Raw genomic sequence first — 18645 nt, 5'->3', positions numbered from 1 at the left:
TATGTTATCAGACTACTTCCTTTTTCCTTTTATTTTTCTGTTATAAGAGCTAGACACGTGTAGGATTGTTTAGCCTTGGCGGAGGTATGAACTCTACTGAGTGCCATTCTAGTTTTTCCTATAGATATTCTGTTTTGACAAAGGTTGGCCAAACCTACAAAATCGCTGTCCTGTATAGCAACTAGGAAATGCAACGTGCTTATAGGTTGGAAATATTTGTAGTACATGGTATTCTTGTATCAACATAAACGCACACTCATGTCACATTCATCCTCATCGAGGCTGCATGTTAGGCTCTGACTCAAGTCTTAAAAGGAGGTCAGTGTTGTGATTTTGGGGTTTTAATTTGCCCCCCTCATAATCTCACATGCTGTTCGGTTTAATCTGAGAACTACACCATAGGCATCACCTGGCCTGGTCATTCGGGGCTGTAGCCTCGAAGATTTTTTTCTTTAACCCCAAATAATTCCCCCCTTAGAGCGGTTTGTGTCACGCCCTCCACCTCTGCCTAGCCTGCAGTCTCTCTCTCCCCCCTCTCTCCTTCTCTCGCTGTGTGTCTATGTGAGTGTGATTGTCTGAGTGGAGACAGGTGTGCTGGAGTCAAAGCAGAGTTCCACCAGCTGCATCCCATCCTGCAATCAAGACTTCTTGCTCAGCCCAGCCCCAGCTTCTCCCTTGCTCAACACAACCAGCCGCCAGCCCGGTCCCCATTATATACGCAGAAATTTTACCGGTAAAGGGGTTGAAGCTCAAGCTGAAGCACAAACATCCTCTCATGCTGATCCAGGAAAATAAGGTGTGTAGATGTCTGAGTTCCAAGTTATATGAACATTTGAGCCAAAATTAACCAGATAATCAATTTAAAATAGACAGAATTCAGTCGTTCATTCAATTTTTTTCCACAGATAACAATATTTTCTCATGCTTTACTACTTGTACCATTGAGGTGGGAACTCTGGTTCATATCAAATAGGTCCATTAGCAATGGTTTTGCAACCAAACTATGAAAGTACTTTTGAGTAACTACTTTGAGTAGCTGGCTGTTTTCAACTCTTGTGAAATTGCTATTTTATTATGGCTTTTGAGGCTTTTCCATCATGAAGGCCTGGTAATAATGGTAGGTATCTGATATGACCCAGCCACTTGAAAGTTTGAGACATTCGAGTGGCTGGACTATTCATGTGCAGATTATGTGGTAAATCAAATGCAAACCCCTTCTTTCCTTCTCCTCCATTGTTCATGTTTTTTAAGCAATGTGTAGCCCTCACATGCAAGAAAAAATGCATGGAAAGTCTATTTTAGAAGTATGTTTTGAAATGTGTGTTTTTTTTTTTGTTTTTTTTTTTGAGAAAAATCTGGGGTCAGCCCCTGATGGTACCCTGAACAGTCCAGCCAACGCCCCTGGAGTAGTACACACAAACACAAAGTGCTATTGCGTGCCGTTTGGTTCATTAAATGGCTCTAAATCCTTTGACATGTCTGACTAAAATTGTGAGAGTTCAGGCTGTCTGCTGAAGTCATACACACCATTAGCTGCTAAGTAATACTTGACTCTTACAATCACCAGTCACATTCAAACAAGTCAGTAAGACAGCCTTAATAGTCTAACAAGCTTACACTCTTAATCTACTGATCATTTATGCTGTCTCTGTGTCTACTGGTTTTGCTGCTTACTCTCGCTGTAGTGTATGTGCTGATTTCTCCATCCCCCGCCTCCTGTTCCACTATCCTATTACCATACTTGAGATGGCTTCTCCTGCCTTGTGCATTATGTATATCCCACATCTCAGTGATATGTTCCCTCTGGGTTCTCTTTTGTAAATTTCTTGTAGTTTTAACATGCTCCCTCAGAATGTCATGTGCTGCTTGGATTCACTTAGGGAGCACTGCTATGCAGCAAGCCTTTTACATTTGAATATGGACGTCATATTGGCTCAGTGGTTTGAACTGTGGCCTTGCAGCAAGAGGATCCTGGGTGGGAATCAATTGGGTGGCTGGGACCTTTTCATGTGGACTTAATGTGTTCTCTCCTTGTCTGGGTATCTTCCGGATTGTCTTGGTATCTTCAACAGTCCAAATTAAATTACGCAAGGTTGAAGGTGAATTGGGAACTAAAAAATAAAAAACATCTGTCCATTTGTTTTAACTATGTGTTAGGTATTCAAACGGTCTAGAGTGTGCCCTGTATCTCATCAAACATGTTCAAGCCCTTTTTTTTACCCTGCAGGATCTGTCCATTTATAACAATCCTTGTAAATCCTCAGATCTGATGTGACAAAAAATTTAATTTCAAAGGGAAATTCCTATTAGCATTCAACACTTAAACACATTGTCATCTTTGAACGTTGTTCTGTACACCGTACTGTAGGTTCAAGAACACTTGCCATTGCTACCTTAACACACCAATTAAAGAGTATATTTTCAGCATGTGGTTTAACTCCTGGTTAACTCCGCCAAAGAGGTTATGTTTTTAGCCCAAGTTTGTTGGTTTGCTTGTTTGTCAGCAGGATTATAACAGCAAAAATAGCAAAAAGCAAAAAGTACTGAACCGGCTTACACCAAACATGGTGGATGGATGGGGCATGGGCCAGGAAAGGAATCCTCTCAGTTTTGGTGTGGATCCAGTTAAATGTGTGGATCTTATTTATTTTTTATTTTTTTCTCCCCCCTTTTTCTTAAAATGACATCACACTACTTCCTTTTCACTTTTATTTTTCTATTATAAGAGCTAGACATGTTTAAGATTGTTTGGCCTTGGCCGAGGTATGCGCTCTACTGAGTGCCATTCTACTTTAATAATTTAAAAATAATGACAGACTGTAGAAAAAAATCAGCTACAGAGGTGATATCTGCCTGTGTTACCCTATCTTTCAATCTGCCACATCTGCTGCACCAACTGATGGGTTAATGAGGGGCACACATGTCCTGTCCTATTTCCTGCAATCAGCTCACCCAGACATTTTGACAGGAGGCAATTATGGACCAAAAATACTGAAGAGCCTGCAAAATTGCTTAGACATACACACACAGATATGTCTATTCAGTGGGTCAAAACTGCATTAGGGATAAGGCTTGGTGCACCTGATTGCCATACACTTTCAAATTAAGCTTGACATGTACAGACTCTGGACCATTTAAACCCAAAGCTCAATCACTTTTATATACGGAGTAGCTACTATAGCTTGCAGAACAATTTTGGGTCATGAACATTTTTTTTTTTTTTTTTTTTTTTTTTTTTAAATACGATTTTGTGGTTAGCATTCAGCAAACAGAATGACGGAAGCTATCAAAAAATGAGTGCCTGCTTTTGAGTACAGTGTACCTTGCATTTGATCATCTATTTTAAGTCATGTACATTTTCCTATCTTGAAAAAAAACTTCACCTGAAGCACAGAAAACGCATTAAAACAGGAGCAGGCTTACATAGCATGGATTTTATCTGAACTATACTAGAGTGCTAAGGTAGAGGTTGGGGTCATTATAACAGTCTGCCTGTGCATCTCCATCTTGCTGAGTGATTGAGTGATAAGGCAGTCAAAAGCGATGCAGGCCAGCCATATATCAACCAAATACTTCATATAACCCACCACCACACCCCTGGATCCCCAAGGTGATATTGACTAGAGCTTGATAGAAAAGAGGAGGCGGAAAATGTCTACAGTCAGCATGCTAACATCATACTTTAATCAATCTAATACATGTCAGAAGCCATACCTTTTTAATCTTTTGTGTCTTGTTTAGAAGAAGAGGACTAGGCAATTATTATATTAGTTGATATGTTGCTTAAACTGTTTTCCTAGCTTCAGTATGTTTTAGTCACAGAAGTGCCCATTATATACGGAGGATAATTCTTGTTATTTTTAGTAACAATCGGATACCTCTTATAATTACAACCATCCTCCCTCTGGAAGTTTGCTAATCAAGGCATAAGACACTTTTAAATAAAGGGCTTAAGAAACACATTTAAAGCCCCAGACTAATTCACGGATGCCTGGTTTCTGACAAGAAGCTGATTTAAACCTGTAAAGTGTCTCCTAATCTGCCCTTCCACTCTGGGCAATCTGTCATGATTGACAGTGTGTGTTCAGTGGTAACAACATAAACATTCAATCTGACTGTTTAGGCCCCACAAGGCATTTAATTTCCCTCCAATGAGACAGCTAAGGAGTAAACCCTGTGATTACAGGTATAGCACTGGTTAAAGTTCAGCTTGGCAGGATACTGCTCTCTGGTGATTCGGGTGCATTAACATCCCGGACACTCAAGATGATTTGCATGCACTGTCAGCCCTTTTAAAACATCACACTAAGCACTTGAACAGCTTGCTGCTATTGGGGCCAAGGGGCCTCACACCTCCCTGCTGTCAAAGATTTGTACACTCGCAACCCTAATCGTGGTGTTACTGGTGGGGAGGTTACATCTTATCTGAGGAGAGTGACTATAGAGGTGATTTATTTTGTTTATCTAATTAAATAGCTTTAATGGGCAAAAGTTAAAAGCTACAGTCCAACTTCTCAGGTTAAAGGCTGCAAAGGTGTCACATGTAATTAACCTGAAAGGAATTAATATATTTTTCTTAAACTAATTTTATCTATTGGAAAATAGATAAAACTGATTGATTTTTACTGATTAATTAGTGTCAGAATTCAATAGGTAACAACCTGGTTAATCTGTCTGAGATTATCTGGCAAGAGGTATCAAACACAAAAATACAATTTAAAGTAATATGGCTGGACAAATGGGACAGGAGACAGCACCACCATCACCCAAAGAAGTAAGGGCAGCACCGATGTGATTTGCCATGTTGAAACACTGTTGGGAATGGGATTCAGATGGTGTTAGAGTTCACAAAAGCTGATCCATCCATATCAACAGCTTTTAGTGGGGAAATAACATGTTGGGCCAGTGTCAGAGAGTGGGAAATAAGCATTAATCTGCAGATTCTTACAGGCACAGAATGGACACCCACCCCAGAACAACTGAGACAGTCATTGGACAAATTGGAGAGAGATTGGAGGTGTAGCAACAACATACCGCCAGCAATCACTGGACAGAATTAAATATTGTTTGTCTGTATATTTTAAATTGCACAATTTAAAGTCATACTATTTATCTAAATTTGTGTCTAGCAAACATTCCTTTGTTATTGGGTTGTTTTCCTACATTAGAGACTATGTATTTTTCCATCTTTGAGGAAAAAAAATATTTCCTGCAATGAAACACAGAACTTAAAAGCATATGACAAAAGTACTTCCTTTGCTACTCGGTCAGGCATTCACATGAATAGACTAATTTAGCTAAAACAACACTTATTATTATTATTATTATTACTATTATTATTACTATTATTATTACTATTACTAGTAATAGTATTGGTAGTATTAGTAGCAGTGACGGTGCTTTAAAAACCAATGTTGCAAGTGCTTCACAGTTACACATTAAAAAAAAAAGACTAATTATTTAACTCATAATGTGAGACAATGATTTTGTTAAAGTTGAAGGAAAATGAATCCATTATCCATTAGTGCCTTGTTAGCCTTGAACCTTGTGTTGATCCTGAACCAGCCATGAATCTTCTAAACCTACAGTAAAGCCGTTTTCTCATATGAACTCCGGACAATTTCCGGACCTGATTCTCTGGACACTGAAAGTGCCCTTTCACACATGTAGCACACAACACGATATTGTCCTTTAAGATGCTTTCTCACATACTGGAAACACTCCGTTTGGTTTAGGTGAGGGGTGGCGCCTAGGTAGAGCATGCAGGAGGCAGGACATGACACAAAAAAGTGGAAGTCGCAGTGTTTTGTTTACATCATAAACAACCAAGACTCTTGCTGTTCTTTAAATTTGTCTGACGAATTCAACGTCAACCCTTAGTTGCTGAATCCCGTCTCTCCAGTTAGATATTTTCGTTTGTGTCTTCATGCAAATGACCCTTCATCTTCACCTCTGGATATTTGTATTCTAACGGTATCGTGCAAGTCGCATAATAGAAACGTCATCAACACACCCACTCATTTGCTGTGAATTCTCTGGACAGTGACCTGCTCGCACATGGGCTTAATTGGACGTTACACAGACTTTGTACCAGGGAGCTTTAATGTACGGTCCATTCGGACATTTGCATTCTCATTCAGCTCCTCCAGGTATTGTCTAGGTATAGTAAGTTCAGGGTGCATTTGAAAGCAACATAAGGGGCAATTCAGCTAAATAATCAGGTCCCTGGCTATTATATTTTTTTGGAAAGGTGAAGATGGTTATATTCTGTGAGGCATTTAATTAACACTTTTTTGCTTTCAGATTTTTGAATGCAAGCTGCCCTCTTGCACTCGTTGGAGTCAGTTATTTCATTTTGTTAAGCTTTGAAGAGAGTCTCAAGTCCCTTGTGTATCACACACAAGAGCTCACTCTGTGCTGGAATCCAGAATAGAATCTACAGGCAACTTGTGCCTCCTATCAGTGAAGTCCTTCTCACCCTTACTGGTTTTGTGGAAGTATGCATTATTTCTGGCAAAGAGGTTATGTTTTCATACCCAACTGTTTGTCTGTAAATATCTCAAAAACCTGTGTAAAGATGTTATTGATTTTGTAGGGAGTTGAACCACGGGCTGAGGAACAAGTGATTAAATATACAATATCTGTTGTGATTTAACAATGCAAAACTAAGGATTTTTAAAATCTCCCTCTTAATATAAATCTGAATCAAAATGCACCTAATGACATACAATACAGATTAGCTGATGACAGCCATGATTTTTAGACAAACTTAAATGCTTACCTGGAATAATATGAATATTATAAAAGGATGATTTAATCACTTGAATTAATCACGTTGTTGTAATATCTTAAATGTCATTGAATTTTGCGGGATCACTGAGTATGTAAACTTACCTAAACTTGGTTGCAATTTCACAGTGTGTTAAAGAGTTCCGGAAATGTATATAGAATTGACCAGGCCAACAATGATTAGTAACAATTCGGGAAAACAGTATGGAATAAAAATGTATACATTTTACAATCTTTATACGGACTGATCCCCAAAAGGGTAAGTTTATAAAAACCTTTTAGCAAAGAATTCTAAATGGCAGAAAATTTGTTTTTGAATTTGAAATGGTTGTGACATATACTGACTCAACCAAGAAAGAAGGTTGAGCTCAACATGATGGTATTTGATACAAATTCACACCAAAAACAAATAATGTGCTTGCTAGCCAATTTAACACGACATTTTATTCAGATCTGTTGACAAGTTTTGGAGATTTCCTGCAACCTGACAAACAAACAAACTGTACTTTGTGAACACAATCTACTTTGCGAAGCTAATAAAGCAAAACAAATGGTTCCTGACACATTTGTTATATTTGAATGAACAATATAGATTGAACTTATTTTGTACTCCTACACAGCCTAGTCTGGCATCCTGTTGTCATATTTTCTTTCTTGGATATTGTTTTATATAAGTAATTTTGCATCCTGCAGGACGTCCCTACACCCAAAAGAAGTGGCAAATGGACTGTGTTGTACCTCTGCTCAGATTATGCACCCAGTGTGGTTGTTTGTGGGGGCACTGGATCTTACTGAGCTTTTGAATATGTTTCTGGATGTGATGTCTTGGTTTTCTCTGTGTGACATACCTTCTACAATTTTATGTAAATCCTCTCGCTGAAAAGGACAGTCTTCTCTCCAAGCATTCTGTCTTTGGAGACTATTCCTTTTCTAAAGGTAGATTAACTGTAGCTAATCAACTATCTCTTTATGGACATAGTGCATTATATAATTTTTGAATGGAAACAAATTCACATATTTTAAGTTGTTGCTTGATTATCTAGTATCGCCTGCAAATTATTACAAGTGAAAAAAATGAAAGCATATGTTTGAAATACTTTCGTCAAAAAAGCAATCCTTGTCAATTAATAATATTTAAAGTTTGCATTGAACCTTTTGCTACAAGTACTGTGTTGTAGAATGCATCATCCATTTTTTTTTTTTTTTTTTAATTCAAATGTCTTTTGTGTGCTGTAAAAACAAAGTTTGTTAAAGATATCAGTGAGAAGCTCCCATGAACGTGTTGGACAGTTTTAACTGTATCTCTGCATATCCGATCCTTCTGTGCTCCATCCGACCAGTAGGTCGATGTGATCCCTCACTGGCTTCCAACTAGAGAACACACTGGAGCACTTAGTTCAGAAGATTTGCTTTATGGTCAGGAACAGGCTATATAAACCTGAACTGATTTGACTCAGATATTCTAGATGAAGAACTAGTTTCATTCATCCTGGTGAATCTTGTTTTTGTGTCCGTCTTGCATTGTTTTTTTCACATCTTGTTCGCTTCACTAAATATATCTGCAAGATAGCCAAATTAAGCAAACCACTTCTAATCCATTAAGACATTGGCTTTATCAGACTTCTTGTCACACAGAATGAAAACACGTTCACACTAAATGAACATGTCAGCATTAGATGAACGGACAACTTCCCTTTGTGTTCTGGGGCAATGAGCGATGGTCAATACACAACTGACAAAGACTAGATACAGCACAGGGCTCGAGATGTAGATGATAATGTTTGCTGCATTCGTAGTGATTGCATTTTACATGTGGACATTTCAATGATTTATCAATGATAAAATAGGACAAAATTGTGTTGTTTCTTGGCAAGATATGTTCTTAAATAGGACCAAGTCCTATTTAAGTCATTTGGTCATTTTTATATCACCTACTGTCAGATTAATGTGGTGGGCTGGTGTTGTGTAGTGTTGTCTTACATCCTTACATCAAAGTTGCATCAGTTTCAGCCAGCCCTGCACACACTCCTTTGGGTACAGAGCTTATCTTTCAGAGTATGAGTCACAGAATTCTGGTTAGCTCCGATCAGGTTTTTGAAGATGCTGTGGAGATTGCTTTCATGTAATGATGTGTACTTTTCCTCCCACATCATTACTTTTTAGCACTGTATGGTTTTGTCTCAATCATTGGATATTTGTCTTGAATTAGCAATTTTTTAATAAAGTAAATAAGATTTTTGAATGAAGTAGTCCAGGTAATTTCTCAAGTCTTTAGTAGCAAGTTCATGTTTAGTTTCCAGTCTCCATGGCTCACATTTGTCAATACGGTTCAATTTAGGTAATTTTTTATAATATGAATATAAAGCTAAAATTTCAATCAATCTCACTGCTCTAAGCTTAAATTTACATTTTTAGTCATAAATTCAATTGACATTGTCAAGATTTCACATTTTGGAGATTTTAGCTGATCTTTTTATAGTTGAATTCCTGAAACTTGCTGAAACATTTGGAAAGTTCCTTTACTTAGTATATTAAAGGTGGTAAGGACAGCAAAGGTATTAGATCTGGTACAACATATTTAGGTATGGTTGGAATCCAAATTAATTTTGGGGAAGTGCTTTATTTAAAGTTTAAATTCATTATTAGCTTATTTCACCATTGCATTTATCCTATAAAACAGCAGTGTGATAAGATTAACTTGCAGTACCATTGGAGAGAGAAACAGAAATGTTAGCCAGTTGGTGGTTGCCCCAATTTTTTTGACTCACAGTGCAAGCTACATTATAACCTTTCTCAAAAGTTACAGTACCACAACCTGGCAGAGGAAGAATTTTGCCCTAAACAAACCAAATGTACTTTGTTTTCAACTTGTGCATACTGTATCTCAAAAGACAACCCTATCTGGATGTGTTTTTAAGGCGACAATTGGATTAAATATATTTATGTATAGTTGAACTGTAATGACAGATGAATTATGTATTAAATGTAGCACCAATTGAACAGTAAACAACTGTGAAAACAGAGCAGCAGGAGTTGGAAGGTTAGACAGTCTAACTTTATCTGGACACAAATAAACAAACCCAGTGGAAACTGACCTGTATGTTGGACAGCCTCTGAGTGTTAGATACTTCGTGGCTAGCAGTTTCAGGGTCTGGTGGCTCCCAGAGCGAGGATCTAGGGTCTGTCTGCCTTTCATAACAGGCTCCTCTCATCCTCTTTAAAAGCAGTGCTTTCCCACTGTGACATTCTGACAGTTTGGTAATGGAACAGAGAGTTCAGAGCAGCTTCTCTTGAGAGGAATCTAATATTCTCATTTCGGACATGCAGAGTTGCAGGTTTGAAGATACAGCTGTCCAAATATGATGCCAAGAGAAGATGACATCCCTTTTTTAATTCACATTTGAGAACATATTGATAGTTTATAGATACAAAATTTTTCAGTGATTGTGTGTTATTACAATAACCAAAAAAATATCAATTTTTGAAGGTGTAAGTCTTTACTGGTTGAAGAGTGTAGAACAAAATTTAAACAGAACAGATTAAATTAAATTAAATTAAAAACTGTGATTTTGGAGGATTATGTGGTTGTTTGTTAATAAGGTCCTCATACCTATATATTTAAAGGTCAGTCAGGGTTAGAAACAAAAAAAAAGACTTTGTTAGGTTTTAGGGAAAGATCGTCAAACGTAGTTTGGGTTAAAATAACTACTTCACTAAAGTTAGGGGAGCTTCCTTGTCCTCTGTCATACTTCAAAAAAAACAAAAAAACGGAAAAAAAAAACAATGTTGACTCATGGTAGGAAACTAGAGTCCCATGTTTTGTTACACCAAAGATGCAGTCCGACACTGGATTGCCAGTGACTCTCCCGATTCTGCTTCACTTTCACTAAGCCACTCAGCAAGTCACTAAAATGTCAAAGAGGCACAGATGTGGAAAATGCCACCTTGTCTGCTTTGCAAAATATTCTGGAAGATAGAGGAGATAGAATTTTTGTGCTTCCTATATCTTTTATATTCTGGTCTTGGTTTCAGTGCTATTCCGTTTTGACTATTGTGTGCTTCAGTTACAATAATAATCAACATCAGTTATACAGCACTTTCTGAAACATAATTCAGACTATGTGTTGTACTATTAACTAAAGTGTAATATGATCATTATATTCCTCTACGAAAGGGTTAGCAACTACACATAAATTAGCTTCCAGTTTATTACAAAAGCACATCATTCCTGTCATTCCTTCATTACTTAATTGTTTCATGATTTTAGGGATAGATAACTAAAGATTTTAGTCAACGTTTGAGTTTGTCCTCTGTCATGTTTATATTGCGAAAGGTTAGCTTTGTACACTGAAGAACACTTAATGAGTGGAGACTGGAACACTGGTCATGACATTCACACCAACCACAAGTCTTCTGCTCTCAATATTTCAGTGTACAATTGTCACCTTTCCCCTTTTTCACATTACCATTTCATGTTGGTAAAACACTTGTTGTGCATAAAGAAAATGTTTACATTCTTAGAAATTACCAACCTCTTGTCAAACAAAAATAGATGTGGGAGCTCTGAAAATGCCAGATCTCTTCTAGGCTTAAGGGAAGAGAGTAATCAATTCGGTTGTACCAGTTGCTTGGTAACTGAGGTCACGCTTGGACATTTCTTGGACATTTTCGGGGGTTATATATCTGTTCACAATGATGTCCTTGAGCAGTGCACTAGCAAAGATACTTCACCAGTTAAATCTGTCTATCCTTGTGCACACATAAACACAAAGCATTTCAGTATTACTATCTCCCTACAGAGAATCAGGAACTGCAAGTGGAACAGCTACGTGAGCTGCATAGCAGGCTTGTATTTTACCTTCAGGCACTGGATGTCAACATCTCGACCACAGAATTATAAATGACAGAGCAGTTACTCGAATCACGACGACCAGTTTCTGCACACCAGAAGATGGCAGCCATATAATGTTACTGAGCACAGTTTTCTGGAAATCATGAGTTGAAATGGATTTCAAATGTAACATCTAATATTTCTATTCTATTTATTGTGCTGTGCAAATGATCGTTCTTACAACTACAAAACAGAAACTGCATTCTTTGTGTGTCATGTAAACAGGTGATGGCCTTTTAGTAGACCCAAATAAAGCTCAGCCAGCGTCATTAACAATCAAAAAAGTGAGTGCATGTGAGTGTGTGCAGCAAAAGTATTGCAAACTATAAGGAAACAATTATTCAATACTACTAGGTTTATAAGAGTTCTTCGACTATTGGCCAACGGCTGTAACTCACAATTGTAACTAAAATATCTTAGCACTGCACTAAATTTTATACATCAAGACAAGTTTGATGATGAAAAAAAATCTGGGTGTGGGTATAACTGTGTATTCAGACAGAATTTTAGGGGCACTGAGTTGCATACTAAGTCAATGGAGATATGTGATGCAAATTCACTCGGGCAGTACTCGGGCAAATTCATGTGAAGATGCATCTGAGTTCAAAATGTTTCAACTTGAGCAAAAACTTTGCATTGATCCCAGGGCTTTATAAATCAATTTCGTAGATGTACATAGATGAGAGGAAAACAAAGAGCTACTGGAGGGAAATAACAGAGAGAACTGAAGTTCCTAGTGAGTTTTGAGATCAGTCAGAGACTGGTTTAAAGACACACAAGGCACAAAATCAGCATGTTCGTTGCTAGCTAGCTTAATAGCTATCATATTTACAGTTTAAATATTGTTTGTCTTAGGGCAAAAACACACAGACAGCATAAAATCATCCAGCAGTCAGTGTGAATGACGCAAGGCAAAAATTTACTTCTTTTTCTGTCTGAGGTGGTCTTACCAGACTTAGCTGTGGCCTGCTCCTCATCTCTGCTCAAGGCTAGTGACTTGAGGTTACATTTAAAGCCATTAGTATAACACACCCAAATCTCCAACCAAATTGTCAGTGGTCGAGTTGCCTTGTAGCAAATGTAGGTAGCTACATTAGCTTTTTTGAAAATTTACATTTTCAAACCTTTTTTGAAAATGTAAATTTCGAATGCAACAATGTTTTAGAATGCTAAATCCATGTAGCACTCTTTGCCCTGCTTCAAATGAAGCTATGCCCCCTGCAGCCACACCTCACTGGTGCAAATTCTCAGGATAGGCACCCACAAAGCTAGAATATGAAAATAATGTAGGGTATTTCAAATTCACCTACTCTGATTTAAAATTTATAAAGGAGCTCACATTTAAACACAAAATAGGGATAGGCTATCAGACTGCAAAATTCTTTCACATCAAATGCCTATGTACACATAGTTCTAACCCAAATTTCCAGGTCACAGACTCTGGAGCTAAACCTGTAGCAGACTGTTGCAGTAGTTGTGCAATTTTAAGCAGTGAGATGGCAAATGAAAAAATGGTAGACAGGCTTAGGCACTGTCATCATTAGGGTAGGAAAACTGGTTTAATTACACACATTTCACTGAGGAATAATCCCCTGTGCTCATCATCAGTGTTGTTTGAACCAGAAAGAGATTTTCTTTATTTGCACATGGTCATTTATCTAGCAATCACTGTTCATGATATCAGTGTAAGAGCACACCTTAAAAACATCTTAGCCTATAAGTTAGCACCCCCAGTTGCTCTTATACCCAACACAACTTTATCAATTACACACTTTGTGTACAATTATACACTTCACAACTGTCTTGCAGTTCACATTCCAAACATATAACCCACAAATTTTTCAATCCTGAGCTTTTACAGGCTTATTTAAAAAATCCACAACCATGTCTGCTGTTGGACAATATTCAGTGATTATTTTACCATCACGCAGTGCAGACCGAATGGAATGATAGCTGATATCCTTTCATAATACTGCATCTTCGTTATCCTCAAAGATTTTTACTGGTGCATATTGGCACTCACTGTCCATTCCATTCAAAAACTGTACAAGATAGAAACTTTCTTGTGTGTTTGCAGCTGGTGCGATATATTCTGCCTCACATGTAGATAGAGTGAGTGTTGGCTGCTTCTTAGATTTCCATGATATAACAGGCCCCTTTTAGTTAAACTAAAACAGTATCCTCTTGTGCTTCGTCTGTCAGTTTGATCTGCTGCCCAAAATATCACTATATGCAAAAAGTTTGAAATTTCCTCTCTTTTCTTGTAACACAACTCCTGATTTATTGTACTCTTCAAGTACCTCAACACATACACTTATCCAGTGCTGTTCCTCTGGCTCTGATAGGTATTGTGACACTTTGCTGACAATCCAACTTAGATCAAGTCATGTACATGTCATTACATATGCAGTATCAAGCTGCCTACCACTTCACAATATCTTTTTTTGATCAACAGGTTCACCATCAGAGTTTTTGTTTCTGTTCACATTGGGTTGACCTTGTCTTACAGACATACCAAACCTCTCCAGTATCTTTGTTATGTTTCCTTTTCGGTTCATCCGTATTTCTATCAATGTCTAGGGAATGCTTAGTTTCCATATATCCTTCATCTTGAGTTTGCTCTCAACACTTCTTTCACACCATAGAGTAAGTCACTATCACTTGCAGCGATAATGAGATCACCGACCCAAATTATCAGAGTTATCCTTTAGTTTCCAGTTTGTTTGGTATAGACACAATGATCTGTTGGATTCTGTGCTAACCCATTTTCACTGAGGTGATCAATCAACATTTTATTCCAGTTTCTTCATGACAGTTTCAGGCCATACAATGACTTGTTCAATTTGCAGACGATTTTCATCTGTGTCTGACTTAACTTCAAATCCTTTGGGTTGCTTCACGTAAACCTCACAATTTAATCATCAACTTAAGCATGAACATAAGCTGTTTTTAACATCCATCGGGTGTAAGTCTAAGTCATACTGCTAGTTGCATCAAGCTACATACTGATGTCATATTTGCAGTCAGAGAAAAAAGTCTCCCTATAGTCTATTCCTTGACTATAACCGTTTGCCATATATCTGGCCTTGTATGTTTCAGTCTCGTCTGAATTGTCTTTAATCACATAGACCCATCTAACCCCACTGCATTTTTGCCCACTGGCAGTCTGGTCAATGTGAATGTATCATTTTCCCTAAGGGAATCCATTTCCTCCTCCATAGCACTAACCCAGAGTTCTGACTTTGACAAACTCGTAGCTTCCTTGAAGGTATACGGTACATTAAACATCACTCTGTAGCAGTAGTCAACATTGGCTAGTATCTTGTCATAAAACTTTACACTCATAGTCATTCAAGTACTGGCGGCCTCTCCTCTATCGTTTAGGATACAATGACTATGACTATCTCCTCCACGTCCTGTGTCAGTGTCTCTCTCTGAAGTTTCAACTTGAGGCTCTTGTTATCATTTGAATTTTGATCAGCAATCTTGGCTTTTTTTGCATGATACAAATCTCTTCCCATGATGATCATTATCACTCCTTTCCAGATCCTTCTGAGTTTGGCATTGGACTACATTTATTATAACAAAGTTCACTAACCTGTGTTTAAGGACTTTCCCTGTGTCTGGGTAGTAGACCAGTTATGATGGGCTACTTTTGTCAAACCCAACAAAGATCCCCTTTTCATATTGTGAGCCTAACTTTTTCTTGTCCTTTTTGTATGCACAGCAACCGATCCAAAAACCTTCATCGTTGAAAGATTAGGCTTCCTCTCTTTCAACAATTTGCGAGTTACTGCAGGAGTCATTATAGCATATGTCCACCACTTTGATAAGTTGCTCTCAAGTAGCATGCTTTTTGTCATTTCAAACTTTGTTCTCCAATTTCTCTCAGCTGTCCAAATCAGCAATGAACTTTTCAGTGGCTTTGACAGTATCACTCTTTAATTTCAGGAAGTACACAAACACTACCCGTAAATAATCATGAGTAAATGCTGGTGTATCTAAATCCATATTTTTGCCACTGGCACTATAAGGCCAACTAAATCAGTGTGTACAAGCTCAATTGCTGCTTTTGCTACTCTGAGAAAATTTCCCTTTTTATGCAGACCTCACAATTTAGGCTAGACCTCACAATCTTACCATTGATTTTCATTTGTTACCTGTTACCTTCTCCGACTTTAACACATCATCATAATTACAGTGACCAAAAATTTTGTGCAATGTTTGAATATCATAACACCCAAGACATCCATCATCATTTAAATCATTTACTGTGTTTAGATGGTAAATTCTACTGTACTCTTTGATGGTGAACTTGGTACCATTCTTGTGGATGAGCTGGTTACACCCTTGTCGAAAGTTTGCCGAAGCTCCGTTGGCTGTAGCTGCTTTGACAGAGAAAATGTCCAGCGGATACGATGGTATTTACAGCGCCTCTGTCAGCGTTGTTTTCACTTTATGTCCCTCGCTGTCTTTCAGGCAGACCCCCACATCACCTCTCCTCAACGTGACACGACTCATTCTCGTCCTGTCGGCCAACTCTATGGAGTGATTTTCCAGCTGGAATAACTCATCAAACGTCTTAGACTTCTCAATATCCATGATTATATGTGGCGTTGCTCCCGTATCAACCATAAGCTCCTTCTGTATCAATTCACGGACCTGGCAGTCACTTATTTTGAATGCAAATTTGTGGTTGTCAGTGTTAGTTATTTGTTTCATGTTGTCTCTCCTTTTTCATCTGCAATTTGCTTCTTTATGAGTGGAGCTCTTGCAAAAGCTGCACCACTTTCTTTGTTCTTTATGCTCACCAGTATATTCCCGGGCCTTATGCCCCCTCTGGCTGCAGTTGTAGCAGGTTATCTCTGAGCTTTCTTTATCTCTCCCCCTCACTCTCACGGTTGAGCCACTTGCCTTCGTAAAGTTATCATTCAAGTTGGCATTAAACTTCTCAGTGCTCTAGTAGCTCCTCAACTTGGTTTTTAACTCAACAGAAGTTATCTTCTGATCACCCTGCATAATGTGGATGGCAAACAGCTTAAATGATTAGGGCAAACCTTTCAGAATCATTGCAATCAACAGCCCATCACTAAAAGTCTCTGCAGCATTTCTTTGTGGTGTAATAGCCATCTCTGCACAAATGATGTAGTCTATAACACTCTTGTTGATGGCTTTCTGGAGAGATGTTAGCTCTGTGTAGAAACTAATCCCGCATGGCTTCCCTTTACATGCATAATGGTCCCTCACGATCTGCAACGCTTTTCTCCCATCTTCTGCTGTTTCTCTCATAATCAGAGATAGACTTTTGTCATCCAAAACCTGTATCAATTCGGCGTAGGCTTCTTCATTTTTCTCAGCATCTCATTCCTTTCCTCCTCATTAGGCTCTGGCTCATTCAATAAGGTCTTCTTTAGCCCTAGCCAACTACAGATGACCCAAAAACTTTGTCTCCCATAACTCATAATTTTTTTTATTTCTGTCGAAACATAACCGGTGCCATCAGTTGGAAAGCCTGTTGCTTGAAACAGAGAGAATTTAATTATTTACAGTTGCTCATTTATCCATCAATCACTGGTCATGACATTGCTGTAAGAGCACATGTTAACAGCATTTTAACGATTAAGTTAACAAAAGGGTGGCTTGACAAAGAGGATATCTGCACAGTAAAAAAAGCACAACAGAGTTACATAGACGTCACACAAGGGTTACACTGAGCTTCAGCTGGCAGTAAGGTTTCATTGGGAGTAATGCAGCATTCACAACATGTTGACAGGACCTATAAAACAATCACCACAATGAGTTCATGGTCATGTGGGTGAAGTCGCGAACCTTTGGAACATGACACTAGATTTGATAAGGAGACAGACATTCCCTGTCCTTCTGGGCTGTCACTGCATCTGATATGCTCCACTAATCAAATGCTTTAGATTACAGATGGTTGAGGTTATGGTCGGGGCCATGGTTAGGGTTAAGGCTGGGGTATGTACAATGTGTTTTCCGACCACATTTGAGGGGAAAAGTGTTCATGACTACACTCGAAGGCAGGGTGAAAAATCTGCCATCATACCTAATTTCTCAACTCTGCACATGTGGCCAAAAGCTGTGTTAGGTGCTTGACAGATTGTTGTTTTCAGAAAGTTATAAAATTTTGGACAGATATCAGGGTAGGACGTTTCAGGTGCTGTTCGTTGATTGAACAAGCACTTTGCATGAACATGCTGATCCTTTTAGTGCCTGCCAGTCCTCAGAAAGGAGACAGGATTTTTACAGTATTTAGCCTTAGAAAAACCTCTGTCAAAGAAATTTAACAACTAAGGAAATAATAGGCTTATGCCAGGCCCATCCCATATTAATTAGTTTTGCTAATGTATACTATCTCAGGGAAAAGCTGTTTTGTACCTTTGCTTTTGTGCTTGGCAATATTGTTTGCATTTATTATTTAGTTATTAAAACAAAATGTGAAATACAGAAAAAATAAAAAATCTTATATACTACGACATTCTGTGTAGTACAGCTGTTTTGTTACAAAGCTACAGCATGAATGTACCATATGTAGCGAATAAGTGGTGCGAAAATGTATGTGTCATCATCTTTTCATAGTATTACTACATTATCAAAATGCGAAGAGGAAAATTGCCATATGTGCCATCTTATGTGCACAGATGCATTATGCACAGTATTTGAACTGAATATATTTTTTTTCTTGCAACTGATACAAAAGCTTTTGGTTTTTGTGAGAGCAAGTTTTGAGGAAGGTTATAGAAAATAAATGTGCAAGAACTAGACTTGTCAAAAAGAAAAGGAGTGACAAAAGGCAGACATTTTCACTTTTGGCATGGTTACTTTTGCAATCAAATTCTCTGCAGTTAATTTATTTCACTATCTTAATAAGCAGTGGTTATTCTTGTCAACAGAATGCATCTGACATTTTACTGTATCTTTTATGTTCATAATTAGGGAGCAAG

The 18645-nt window shown here is 38.0% G+C and overlaps 1 protein-coding gene across 1 annotated transcript in view; it reads left to right on the top strand.

Moving 5' to 3' along the window:
• Positions 1 to 557: 557 nt before the first annotated feature.
• The window catches only part of LOC120806890 (myosin light chain 4-like), a 36631-nt gene continuing 18543 nt past the window's right edge, over positions 558 to 18645 (top strand). The window contains exon 1 of the mRNA XM_040158423.1: positions 558 to 796. The gene's annotated coding sequence lies outside the window, so the exon portion shown is untranslated. The remainder of the gene's footprint in view (positions 797 to 18645) is intronic.

The sequence above is a fragment of the Xiphias gladius genome, chromosome 20 (genome assembly GCF_016859285.1).
Source record: "Xiphias gladius isolate SHS-SW01 ecotype Sanya breed wild chromosome 20, ASM1685928v1, whole genome shotgun sequence".
NCBI lineage: Eukaryota > Metazoa > Chordata > Actinopteri > Istiophoriformes > Xiphiidae > Xiphias > Xiphias gladius.
Note: the sequence above shows the minus strand (reverse complement) of the source record. Positions and strands in the feature narration are given on the sequence as shown.